Raw genomic sequence first — 12,718 nt, forward strand, 5'->3', positions numbered from 1 at the left:
TGCCTGATTGACTGTGAAAGGGTTTATTGCGGATTTTTCTTCCTGTTCGCTGTTGACTCCTTAATAAAGATTATTTTTTAAAAAACCCCAAACAAAACCAGCACAGAGTGAAGCACTTGAGCAGGGTTGTAGTCATAGATACTGGCAATGCATTTTGACCAGGGTGGGAAGGACATGTCTGGCACAACAAATTTGCTTGGTGTTTAGATTATGACTGTTGGTTTTGGTTGTCATTTTCAGATTTGTTTGTATGCTGATGTAGATATTGAATATGGCCGTTTATTAGTCTAGCTATATAAAGTCAAAGACTATAGCTGGGTCATCAGAAGAGGTGGATTTTCACTGCTTTTGTGAAGTTCATTAGACCTTCCAATGATGTGCTGGGGTAGCAGGTTCCTTAGCTTTGGAAGACGGTGGATCATTTGCGTGCTGTTTTGAGGTGGAGAGATCGTCCTGGAGGTACATTAACAGCCTCTTTTACAAAGTTGCACTAGTGGCTGCTACGGGGCAACAGCCTCGAAGCCCTTTAAATCTCTATGGGCTTCGGGGCCGTTAGTGCGGCTTTGTAAAAGAGGTCGTAAGTGGTTTCTCGTTCTTTGAGTGGAGTGGTCGCCTGGGTGTGTAGGGAATTAGTTTAGAAGATACGTTGCCAGGCACCAGATTGTGGAAGGCTTTGTAGGTCATAAGAACATAAGAACATAAGAAGTTGCCTCCACTGGGTCAGACCGAGGTCCATCTCGCCCAGCGGTCCGCTCCCGCGGCGGCCCCTCAGGTCTGCGACCTGTGAAGTGGTTACTGACCAATTCAATAACCTACCTCAAGTTCTATCTGTACCCCTCTATCCCCTTATCCTCCAGGAACCTATCCAAACCCTTCTTGAACCCCTGTACAGAGTTCTGGCCTATCACTTCCTCTGGAAGCTTGTTCCATGTGTCCACCACCCTCTGGGTAAAAAAGAACTTCCTAGCATTTGTTCTAAACCTGTCCCCTTTCAATTTCTCCGAGTGACCCCTAGTGCTTGTGGCTCCCCACAGTTTGAAGAATCTGTTCTTATTCACTTTCTCTATGCCCTTTAGGATTTTGAAAGTTTCTATCATGTCCCCTCTAAGTCTCCTCTTCTCCAGGGAGAACAGCCCCAGCTTTTTTAACCTGTCATCGTATGAAAAATTTTCCATACCTTTTATCAGTTTAGTCGCCCTCCTCTGCACTCCCTCGAGTACCGCCATATCCTTTTTGAGGTACGGCGACCAGTATTGAACACAGTACTCCAGGTGCGGGCGCACCATTGCGCGATACAGCGGCATGATGACTTCCTTTGTCCTGGTTGTGATACCTTTTTTGATGATGCCCAGCATTCTATTTGCTTTCTTTGAGGCTGTCGCACACTGTGCCGATGGTTTCAGTGATGTGTCAACCATAACTCCCAGATCCCTTTCAAGGTTACTCACCCCTAGCCGTGTTCCCCCCATTTTGTAGCTGAACATCGGGTTCTTTTTCCCTACATGCATGACTTTGCATTTCTCTACGTTAAAACTCATTTGCCACTTATTTGCCCAGTCTACCAGTCTCGTTAGGTCCCTTTGCAGGTTTTCACAGTCTTCTGTGTTCCTAACCCTGCTGCAGAGTTTGGTGTCATCAGCAAATTTGATAACCTCACATTTTGTCCCGGTCTCCAGATCGTCAATAAATATATTAAACAATAGAGGTCCCAGCACCGACCCCTGTGGAACTCCGCTCGTGACCCATTGCCAGTCTGAATATTGGCCCTTTATTCCAACCCTCTGTTTCCTACCTGCCAACCAGTGTTTGATCCATCGGTAGATATCTCCTTGCACCCCGTGGTTCCACAGCTTTTTTAATAGCCGTTCGTGAGGTACCTTGTCGAAGGCTTTTTGGAAGTCAAGGTAAATGATGTCTATGGATTCCCCCTTATCTATCTGGTTGTTTATTCCCTCGAAGAAGTAAAGCAAGTTTGTGAGGCACGACCTTCCCTTGCAGAAGCCATGCTGGCTCGCCTTCAGTTGTCCATTTTTTTCTATGTGTTCGCAGATTGTGTCCTTTATCATTGCTTCCATCATCTTTCCCGGAACCGAGGTCAAGCTCACAGGCCTGTAGTTTCCCGGGTCACCCCTTGATCCCTTCTTAAAGATGGGCGTGACATTTGCTATTTTCCAGTCTTCTGGGATCTCTCCAGTTTTTAGGTCAGTCCTAGGCCCTTGAAGATACAGGGTTTGTTGATGGGTAGCCAGTGAACTGAGATTGAGTTTTTGCTGTCAGACCATAGAGTTAAATGAAATAGCGCATTTACCCCTGAACTCCTGTCCTTGAGAGCTGACTGTCGGCCGGGAATAGAATCTTTCTCCTGTCTTGAAGGTGAAGGAATGTGTCATTGAGCAATTGGTTTCCATTTTTAACCTGATAGTTTGACTTGCTTCGTCAGCAGCCTGATTAGATCCTCTTTAGAGTTCAGGGGACCTTTGACTACGTTCAGACAAGGGGGATCACTTCTGGCCTCCATAATCACAAGGATTTTACAGCACCAGTAGGAAAGGCGCCATTCCTTGCCTTTTGGTTTTTAACATATCACAAAGCATTTTGGGACTACCTCACGTTCCAAAAGAAACTAAAGACTTATCTCTTCGACACCATATCCGCCACAGAAAACTGACCCTTGAGCCTGCAAAACACCCTGCAACTTCCATGACCCTGAGCACTCCGTCATCCGCATGACTTTGGACTATAAATTACCTCCACCTTCTACCTCACAGCACCGTCCTTCAACCAGGACTAGTTTCTCTCTTCTTGTGTTGTACCATCTCTCAAACTGTATGTACTATCGTGTTTTCCTGAAAATAAGACCTACCTCGATGGAACTCCTCTCGTATGAGAAAAGACTAAAACGGTTTGGTCTTTTCAGCTTGGAAAAGAGACGGCTGAGGGGAGATAGGATTGAAGTCTAAAAAATCCTGAGTGGAGTAGAATGGGTACGAGTGAATCGATTTTTCACTCCGTAAAAAAATGACAAAGATTAGGGGACACTCGAAGTTATAGGAGGAAATGAATGTTTTTTCACTCAGAGAATAGTTAAGTTCTGGAACATGTTTCCAGAGGATGTGGTAAAAGCGGATAGCGTAGTTGGTTGTAAGAAAGGTTTGGACAAGTTTCTGGAGGAAAAGTCCATAGTCTGTTATTAAGAGATGGGGGAAGCCACTGCTTGCCCTAGATCGGAAGCATGGAATATTGCTACTCCTTGGGTTTTAACCAGGTTCTAGGGACCTGGATTGGCCACTGTGAGAACGGGCTACAGGGCTTGATGGACCATTGGTCTGACCCAGTAAGGCTATTCTTATGTTTTTATGACAATAAACCCTACCCCAGAAATAAGCCCTAGTTAAGATCAACCCCCAAAGCCTCACCGACTCCATCCCTGACAATTGTGCTGCCCAATTTGCCAATCATCTCTCCCTTCCACTCCTCCACTCCAATTCTTCCTCTTTCCTTTCTGTCCCCCCCATGTGCAGCATCTTTCCTCGCCTCTTACCCATCCCTTTGTATAGCAGCTCCGAGGCCTCCAAAAACAGTGGCAGCGCTCTGAACAGGCTGTTTCGTGTCCTTCCCCTGGCGGGACCGGGACTTCCCTCTGCAGTGTCTTTCAATCCCTCCCTCCCATCCCTCTGTGCAGCGGAGCCCCCACCAACCCTCCCACCATGAGCCTGACATACCTCCACTCCAAAGCCTCCAAAACAGCAATGGCGGCAGCTCTCTGAACAGGCTGCTTCGCTGCCTTCCCCGCCGTGGCCTTCCCTATGCCGCATCACTGATGACATCATGAGTGACATGGCAGAAGGAAGGACCCAGCAGCAAAGCAGCCCATTCAGAGCACTGTCACTGTTTTTGGAAGCCTCGAGAGCTGCTGCACAAGGGGATGGGTGAGAGGAAAGATTCACATGGTGTGGGGGGGGGGGAGGGGAAGAAAAGAAGAAGAATTGGGGTGGAGAAGAGGAAGGGAGAGAGAATTGTTGTACCTGAAAAAAAAATAACACATTCCCTGAAAATAAGCCCTAGTGTGTTTTTTGGAACACAAATTAATATAAGACCCTGTCTTATTTTCGGGAAAACACGGTAAATTATATCTCTTTAAATTGTATTGTAAGTCGCCTTGAGCATGTCTAGGCACAGTGCGACTCATAAATCCCACCTCCGATTCGATTTGATTATTTCTGTGGGAAGGTGGAGCTTTGTGTCCCTGCGCTTACTATCTGTGTGGGAAAAGGCAGCGCACATTGAATCCTGAAGGTCAGCAGCGAACAAAGTGTTAAAAGCTTCAGTGGAGGGGGGTTTTGAGGAAGAGGTTATGAGTTGTAGGGTTAATAGCTGAACACATGGGGAAGGTCTAAGAATCAAACCTTCCGCACAATTGTGATTTGTGATTAGTGGCTACGGAGAGGGATGGCTTTTACTGTAGGCGGCACGGTTCAGTTGACGCTCTGGGACGGTTCGTGCTACGTAGCCTCTCTCCGAGGGGTAAAGCTGGTGACGCTTTGAATTATTTTGCTGTATTTCTTGAAGTCTTATTGCTTGGATGTGGCTTTCGTCACTAAAGAGAGCTGAACTCCAAGTATCAGGTGGTTGAGAATTGGTATCTAAGTGGCAGGCATTCGGACCCCGGAAGGGCATCAGGATTGGGGGCTGTGCGGCTGAATGACTGGTGCCTTTTGCTGTTGATGTGCTCACTCTCTCTACAAGAAGAAAGTCTCTGTTACTAGACTGCTGGATCTATGAGGTTAGAGCTAGTAAACGGGGCGAGTGTGGCGGAGTGGTTAAAAGCTACAGCTTCAGCACCCTGTGGTTGTGGGTTCAAACCCCAGCTGCTCCTTGTGACCCTGGGCAAGTCACTTAATCCCCTCATTGCCCCAGGTACATTAGATAGTGAGCGCAGAGAAAAATGCTTGAGTGCCTGAATAAATTCATGTAAACCATTCTGAGCTCCTCTGGGAGAACAGTTTAGAAAATTGAATAAATAAATAGTGTGAAGAGTTTCAGCCTCTGATAAGCATCATAATGCCTCATTCCACCAATAAGAACCAACCTCATCAGTGATGTCACAATGGCTTCATTGTTCTATACTTGGCTCACTTTTGCTACATTTTGATTTCTAGAGTGGTGCAGTGGTTACAGCTCCAGCCTCAGCCCCCTGAGGTTGTGGGTTCAAACCCCGTGCTGCTCTCTGTGACCTTGGGCAAGTCACTTAATCCCCCCATTGCACCAGGTACATTAGATAGATTGTGAGCCCACCAGGACAGACAGGGAAAAATGCTTGAGTGCCTGAATAAATTCATTTAAACTGTTCTGAGCTCCTCTGGGAGAACAGTTTAGAAAATTGAATAAATAAATAGTGTGAAGAGTTTCAGCCTCTGATAAGCATCATAATGCCTCATTCCACCAATAAGAACCAACCTCATCAGTGATGTCACAATGGCTTCATTGTTCTATACTTGGCTCACTTTTACTGCTTTTTGATTCCTAGAGTGGTGCAATGGTTACAGCTCCAGCCTCAGCCCCCTGAGGTTGAGGGTTCAAACCCCTGTTGCTCTCTGTGACCCTGGGCAAGTCACTTAATCCCCCCATTGCCCCAAGTATATTAGATAGATTGTGAGCCCACTGGGACAGATACCTGAATAAATTCATATAAAACGTTCTGAGCTCCCTTGGGAGAACGGTATAGAAAATTGAATCAATCAAAACCCCCAACTGTTTTATGACAAAAGAGTTTTGGGCTGGAGCTGTTCTAGGTTTCCTTTAATGTAGAGAAAAGTTGCTATTGGTTTTATAGTAATGTCAGAAAAAGCCGCTTAAATGTGGCATTTGTAGAAGAGGGTTTTTCTGTGCTATTTTGGTTTTCATTGATGTCGATTTGCTTTTGAAAACTCGAAAAGAAGCAGAGTGGACCCAGATGGCAATGGATATCTTTGTCTGGTCCTGAAGAGTTTACCACTTGAATCTTTGTGGGTTGATGTAATAGACGATTTAGTGCCCACATTGCTTCAGTTGTGATTAGAGAATGACATGGGGACAAATTTTTCCCTGTCCCCCACGGGAACTGATTTTCCCGTCCTGTCCCTGTCCTATTCCTTTAAGCTCTGCCAAACAAGCCTCAAACACATGACATTAAAGTGTTTGAGGCTTGTGCAGATGAGGACAGAGCTTGCAGGAATGGGGCAGGGACAGGACGGGGAGAAATTTGTCCCCGTGTCATTCTCTGCTTGTGATACCACTTTACTGAGACTTGTGGGAAAGGCAATGTACAGAAATGAGCCTTGGATGTCATAGGAAACGGGGTGAGGCTGGGCTTCAGAGCAGAGCCCATCAAACTGGTGCTTGCTCATTTATTTCCCCCAGAAATGTTAAACGCCAAGACACGGTGGAGGCTGGTGGACTCTGCCCCTTTTTCATGGCTCTGTGCTTGCTGTTGGAGTCCTTCTACCGGCAGCCACGAATCTGTTCTGCCCTTAATGACACATCTTGGATTGTCTTAGCTTGTGTACAAATGGAGGGTACCAGCCTGTGCACACAGAGACAGGGCAATTGCTGCTTCGGAGGAAGGGAGTTCCAGGGAGGTTTGCCATCTGAGTTAAGGGTGAGTGGGCACGATGTGTTAGAAGCAGGAAAGGAAGCAGAGACTGAGGCCTGAAGAGAGAGAGAGAGAGAGAGAGAGAGAGATTTCATCCCCTGACCTCAGAAAGCTCAAGGTAAATGATTGAGTGAATCCTAAAATTTACCCCGGCCCGGTCTAGCCACCTTCTAAGTCTCGTGCAGGACGGACACCTCCTTTCCTCTCTTAACCAGAAGCCCGAAGTGATAATGCCATTGTACAGATCCATGGTGAGACCTCATCTGGAATATTGTATACAATTCTGGAGGACACATTACCAAAAAGATGTGCTGAGAGTTGAGTCGGTTCAACGAATGGCCACCCAGATGGTCTCGGGACTCAAGGATCTCCCGTATGAGAAAAAGCTGAGTAAATTGCAGCTATACTCAATCGAGGAACGTAGAGAGAGAGGAGACATGGTTGAGACGTTTAAATATATCACGGGCCGTATCGAGGTGGAAGATGATATCTTTTTTCTTAAAGGACCCACGGCCACAAGAGGGCATCCGCTGAAAATCAGGGGCGGGAAATTTCATGGTGACATCAGGAAGTATTTCTTCACCGAAAGGGTGGTTGATCATTGTAATGATCTTCCACTGCAGGTAATCGAGGCCAGCAGCGTGCCAAATTTTAAGAAAAAATGGGATAGGCATGTGGGATCTCTTGGAGGGTGGGCAGACTGGATGGGCCGAGGCCCTTTTCTGCCGTCATTTTCTATGTTTCTATGTAACCAGGTAAATACGAGTGTAACATTTATTTATTTATTTGGATTTGAATTTGGTTATAGCTCAAGGTGAGTTACATTCAGGTACACTAGATCTTTTCGTGTCCCTGGAGGGCTCCCAGACTGTCTGTGCCCGAGGCATTTGGCCTGAGAACCAGAGGAACCAGGCGGGCAACTCGCTTAACCCTGCATTGCCCATATAATAGGTAAAGGCTTTAATTGTAATCGCAGTAAAGTCCCCTCCTCCCTCTGCAAATACCAACACAGAGTAGCACTAAGGATGAATATTAGCATATTCGAAACATTTATTCATGCATGCAAATGTTAGCAGCTTTGTTATTGAATTGCCCCTCCCCCCTGCTTGGATAAGAAGGAGAGCCAGAGAGGGCGAAAGGGGGTAAAGAGTGACCAGGAACCTAAGGAAACCTTTCTCTTTAATAATAATAATAATAATAACAGCTTATATACCACAATACCGTGAAGTTCTATGCGGTTTACAAAGATTAAGCAAAGGTACAAATTGATTGACTTTAAGAGGGGAGGAAGAAAGGGTTAATAGGACAGGAAATCCATTTTTGAGGAGAGAGTGATCAATAGAACAAGTTAATCGCTATAGAGGGGAGAGAGAAGAGAGGATCAGTTGTCTAGATACTTTAGGAACAGGTGTGTTTTCAGACGTTTCCTAAATTCCTCATAAGTAGTGGGCGAAAGCAATTGTTCTAGGTCTTTACCCCATGATGCTGCTTGGTGCGAGAGAAGATGTTCATGGTGGTTTTTCAGTTTACAACCTCTCACTGGGGGGGAAACAAAGTTGGAATGTGAGCTTCTCTTGTGTCTGTTGGCTGAGAAGACAAAAAGGTCAGTTATATATTTAGGGGCTTTGAAGCAGAAGCAGGCAAATTGAAACTTTACGCGCGCCTCCATTGGCAGCCAATGCAGCTGCCGGTAGTAGGGTGTCACGTGGTCAAACTTCCTCAGCCCAAAGATCAGTTTGACCGCTGCATTTTGCATCAATTGTAAACGCTGCGTGTTCTTTTGGGAAATTGCTAAATAGGCGATGTTACAGTAGTCAAATAGACTCAGTATGAGGGATTGGACTAGGGTTCTGAATGCCGCTGTATCGAAATAAGCTTTAATGGATCTGAGTTTCCAGAGAGTGAAAAATCCCTTTCTGATCAAGGAGTCCACCTGGTCTCTCATGGTTAGGCAATGATCCAAAGTTACACCTAGTATCTTTATGGTAGGTTGGATAGGGGAATTAAGATTATTGATACATAGTGGTGATTTGGTGTCAAACGGATGTGGCGAAGCAACGAAGAAAGTGGTCTTTTCTGAATTAAGTTTGAGCCTAAAGGTTGTCATCCAGTGCTCCATCACGTTTATGGCTTCTGAAGCTTTAGGAATAGTTTCAGAGATAGAATTAACGAATGGGATGATGATCATAAAATCATCTGCATAACTAAACAGTTTTATCCCTAACTGGGTTAGCTGCGTGCCTAGTGAGGACATGTAGACGTTGAAGAGCCATGGAGATAGTGGAGACCCTTGTGGCACACCGGGTGGATTTACAGAGAGCTCAGTAGTTGTATAGGGTCTACGCAGGCCACTTTTCCTTGAATTAGCTTGGTTTTCGTGCACAACCCAAGGACTCCTGATGCAGCCTTAGGCCCGTTTTTCTTGCTCCGCTTCCTATCGGTGACATTATAAGCTTCTCGGCTCCTTTATTTATCCATCTAGTATTCTACAGAGTTTTGTCTTCTTTTTGCTTTTCTAACAAGGTGTCGTGAGTTTAACCTTCAGTTCAGTGTCTCCCCGAAGAGACTCCAGAATTTTACTTTATTTAAAAAAAAAATTCCCTTCATAAGTATACACTAGAATAGGCGACATGTACGTCGCGTAGGCCAAGAGTCTGTCAGTGTCACAAGCGTCTTTGTGCGTAAGGATTCAACCGCCCAGTCAAGCATCTTTGACGTGATTGGCCCTTGAAAGCGAATGGCAAGTCATTTTAGTTTTATTTTTTATGCAGTGGTTTATCTTAACTTGAACAACAGAGCAATTGAGGCTTTGTTGGCATCTTCTTATCTTTGCGAACTTCTGACAGAAATTAAATCCAAAAAAAGAGAACGACTGCAGATGGTGGATGATGAAATGCGGGTTGGCCTGTCGACTTTCGAGCCGTGTTTTGAGTTGATTTGCCCTCAAAAACAAGCACCTCCATTGCATTGCTGAGCAATTCGGTTCTATCTACTTTAGTTTCACTGTTGTTACAATTACCCATAAATAGCTTAAAGAACTTTAAACAAATAACTCTCAAATTTAATTTTTTGTTTTGCAGTTTTATAATTTCGATTATAATGTGCCACAAAAAACATTTATATTTATGTTTATTAGTATTTATATTCTGTTCTTTGGTACAACATCAGTGCAGTTTACACCAATTTAAAAAGGAAAAGAAGGCCGTTTAGTACGCCAGAGCTAAAAAAGTCATGAAAGAGCAGCAACAGGTAGGCGTTGCGCTCTCACGGCTGAAGCTAAGGAGAGACTCCTAAGTCATACGCTCCACCCGGCTGCTAGTTTGGAGATGAAATTGCACCTGAAGTTGCCTGAATGCAGACAGCACAGAAGGGTGCTTCACTGCTGTGTGCGATGTTCTGCTTCCAGTACCCATGTACGCAGAGACAGGCCTTTTCTATAGCTAAAGCAGTGTGCGAGGGAGAGTGTGGCGTAACCTCGACACCCTGAGGTTATGGGTTCAAACCCACGCTGCTCCTTGTGACCCTGGGCAAGTCACTTAATCCCTCCATTGCTCCGGCTACATTAGACGGACAGACAGGGGAAAAAGGCTTGAATACCTGAATAAATTCATGTAAACTGTTCTGAGTTCGAATCGTATAGAAAACTGAATAACTAAATAGTGTGAAAAGTTTCAGCCTCTGATAGCCAGAGCTGGTTTTGTGACATCATTGCCCCAGCTACAAAATCAGTTCCTGTCTAAAATATGCAAACTGCTTTGATTGTAACCACACCCTTTGCAATCAAGCTATTGTGACATCATTGATGAGGTTGGCTCTTATTGGTGGAATGAGGCATTATGAAGTGTTACGTGACTTGCCCAGAGTCCCAAGGAGCTGCAGTGGGAATTGAACTCGCAACCTCACGATGCCGAGGCAACTGCTCGAACCACTAGGCCACGCCTCCGCTTACTGCTTTGTAAGTTCTGGAGGTCCAGAGAAATGCTGGCCGAGACCCGCTAGAGCAGCCTCAGGGCAAGGTGTTTGTATTCCCAGGGTAAGGATTTGGCATCTCCCTTCCTTTTCAGGCTTGCCACTCTTGAGGGCAGTTTGCTGCTTGCGATGGCCCTGACTGTACCCATTTTTAATACTGAACAGGGCTTGTGCTGGAGGAGCAGCTTGTGTGTACGGCACAGTCTGCGGTTATGTCCTTCGTGCCTTTAAACGTTGAGGGTTTTGGGCTGGTGTGGCAAGGTAAGGGATCAGGGTGTGTAACGTTCAACGTGGAGCTGGTGCCTTCTCCACCCGCAGTGCGTCACCAGTACCCCGGGGGCGGCTGAGCTGGTTTTATTTGTTTTTGGTTAATAGTTGTACAATTTCCCTCTCTCCTCCCCCCCCCCCCCCGCAGCTTCCGGAGGCAGGGAGGCAGCCAGGCGCTCCCTGTTCGCTCACTGGGAGAAGAGTGTGGTATGCCCAGAGGTGGCAGCTGTTCACAGCAGCCTTTCTTCCTGCTCCTCGGTAATCTCTGTTCTGGCCGAGGTGAATTTCTCAGCTTCTTTTCATACTGTGTTGCTGTAAGGAATTCAGTTTAGCTTTTTTCTTTTCTTCCTGTGATTAGACTTTTGCCTGATTTACCTTATCAGTTTCCTGCAAGGAGGGGCTCTGAGCTAAGCTTTTTAGAAATGAAAATAATTGGCTTTTGGTTTTCTTTGGAGCTGCTACACACACTTGTGAAGTTTGCAGTAAGGTATGGTTCCCCTGTGATACAGGCTGCACCGTGCAACACGCATGTAACGTCTGATCCACCCTCTCCCCATATTCTGTTGGAGGAATTAAGTACATTCTGTCCTGTGCTGAGGCGGAGGGGGGGCTCCCTTTCTCCATGTATGCTTGTGTGTGTGCTATGTGTGGGGAGGATGCTGTGACCGGAGGTCATTGTGTTAATCGCCTTTCCAGCCTGGCCAGTGCTGGTCCTCCTCCAGCATTAACCCACTGAGAAACTGGAAGGCAGGGTGGTTCTGTGCTTTCCTCAGCCAGTAAGTGACTAATTAGTCTGTCAGTGCTAAAAGCGCTGCAAAATTTGTTTGGGGCCAAGGTAAGAATTCTTCAGGGATGTTGCAGTTTTGGGCTTTCAGCATCGCATATGGTCTCTTGATCTGCTCAGTTTCTAAGAGTCCAGATGTGGCTGAAGCTGAACCTGTAGGTCAGATAAACAGGAGCTTTTCACGTCAGGAAGTAAAGTGGCCGAGATGTTTCTGGGCTCTTTGGTAAATCTTTTTAAATGATTTTGTCAAGGGGCAGTTTTCAGACTGCTGGTAATTTTTTTTTTTTCCTTGTGGACCCTGCAAAGCATTTCCGAAAGAGCTCAATTCCAGGCAGACTTCAAAATGCAAACCGGCCTCTGTGGCCACTTCCTCTAAACCAGGGATCTCAAAGTCCCTCCTTGAGGGCCGCAATCCAGTCGGGTTTTCAGGATTTCCCCAGTGAATATGCAGGAGATCTATGTGCATGCAAATAGAGCTCATGCATATTCATTGGGGAAATCCTGAATACCCGACTGGGGCCCTGAGACCCCTGCTCTAAACACAGCTAAACGACATGTATTGTGTCTGTGTGCATAAATTCCTGTTTCCCCGCTAAATGGCATTAAATTGGACGGCTGAGCGTTCAGAGGTTGATGGTGTCTGTCCCGGGCATTTATTTTTAATTTGCCATTTGGGACGGGAGCAACTTCCTTGTGGCTTATGATTGGTTGAATTTCTGGGGTGTTTCTTGTGTCTTGAGGCTCAGCATGGCTGGTTCCTCTTTAAAACCTTCCAGGTCATGGAATGAGCGCGTCACACATGGCTTCCATTTCGGAGCTCTGCCATTTTTATGTCTGGTTATGGATTTAGCTCCGGTCTGTCTCACTAGGCTTCTGCCTCTCATGAATGGTGGAAAGAGGACCTGGTGTGCCCTAGATACCTACTTGTATGGGAAGGGCTGACACTACGGCCCATTGCTTAGCACTCCAGTCTGTGACCAGGCTCTTGTTAAATTATTTTAAGAGAACAAAGAGAGTTTCTCACCCCCTGAAGCACAGCTGGCAAGGACGTCTGCCCATGCCTATCG

General features: G+C 46.0%; 1 protein-coding gene across 11 annotated transcripts in view; it reads left to right on the forward strand.

Moving 5' to 3' along the window:
• The window catches only part of TNK2 (tyrosine kinase non receptor 2), a 139,136-nt gene that overhangs the window by 94,719 nt on the left and 31,699 nt on the right, over nucleotides 1-12,718 (forward strand). The gene's annotated exons all lie outside the window — the stretch shown is intronic.

Source organism: Geotrypetes seraphini, chromosome 9 (genome assembly GCF_902459505.1).
Source record: "Geotrypetes seraphini chromosome 9, aGeoSer1.1, whole genome shotgun sequence".
NCBI lineage: Eukaryota > Metazoa > Chordata > Amphibia > Gymnophiona > Dermophiidae > Geotrypetes > Geotrypetes seraphini.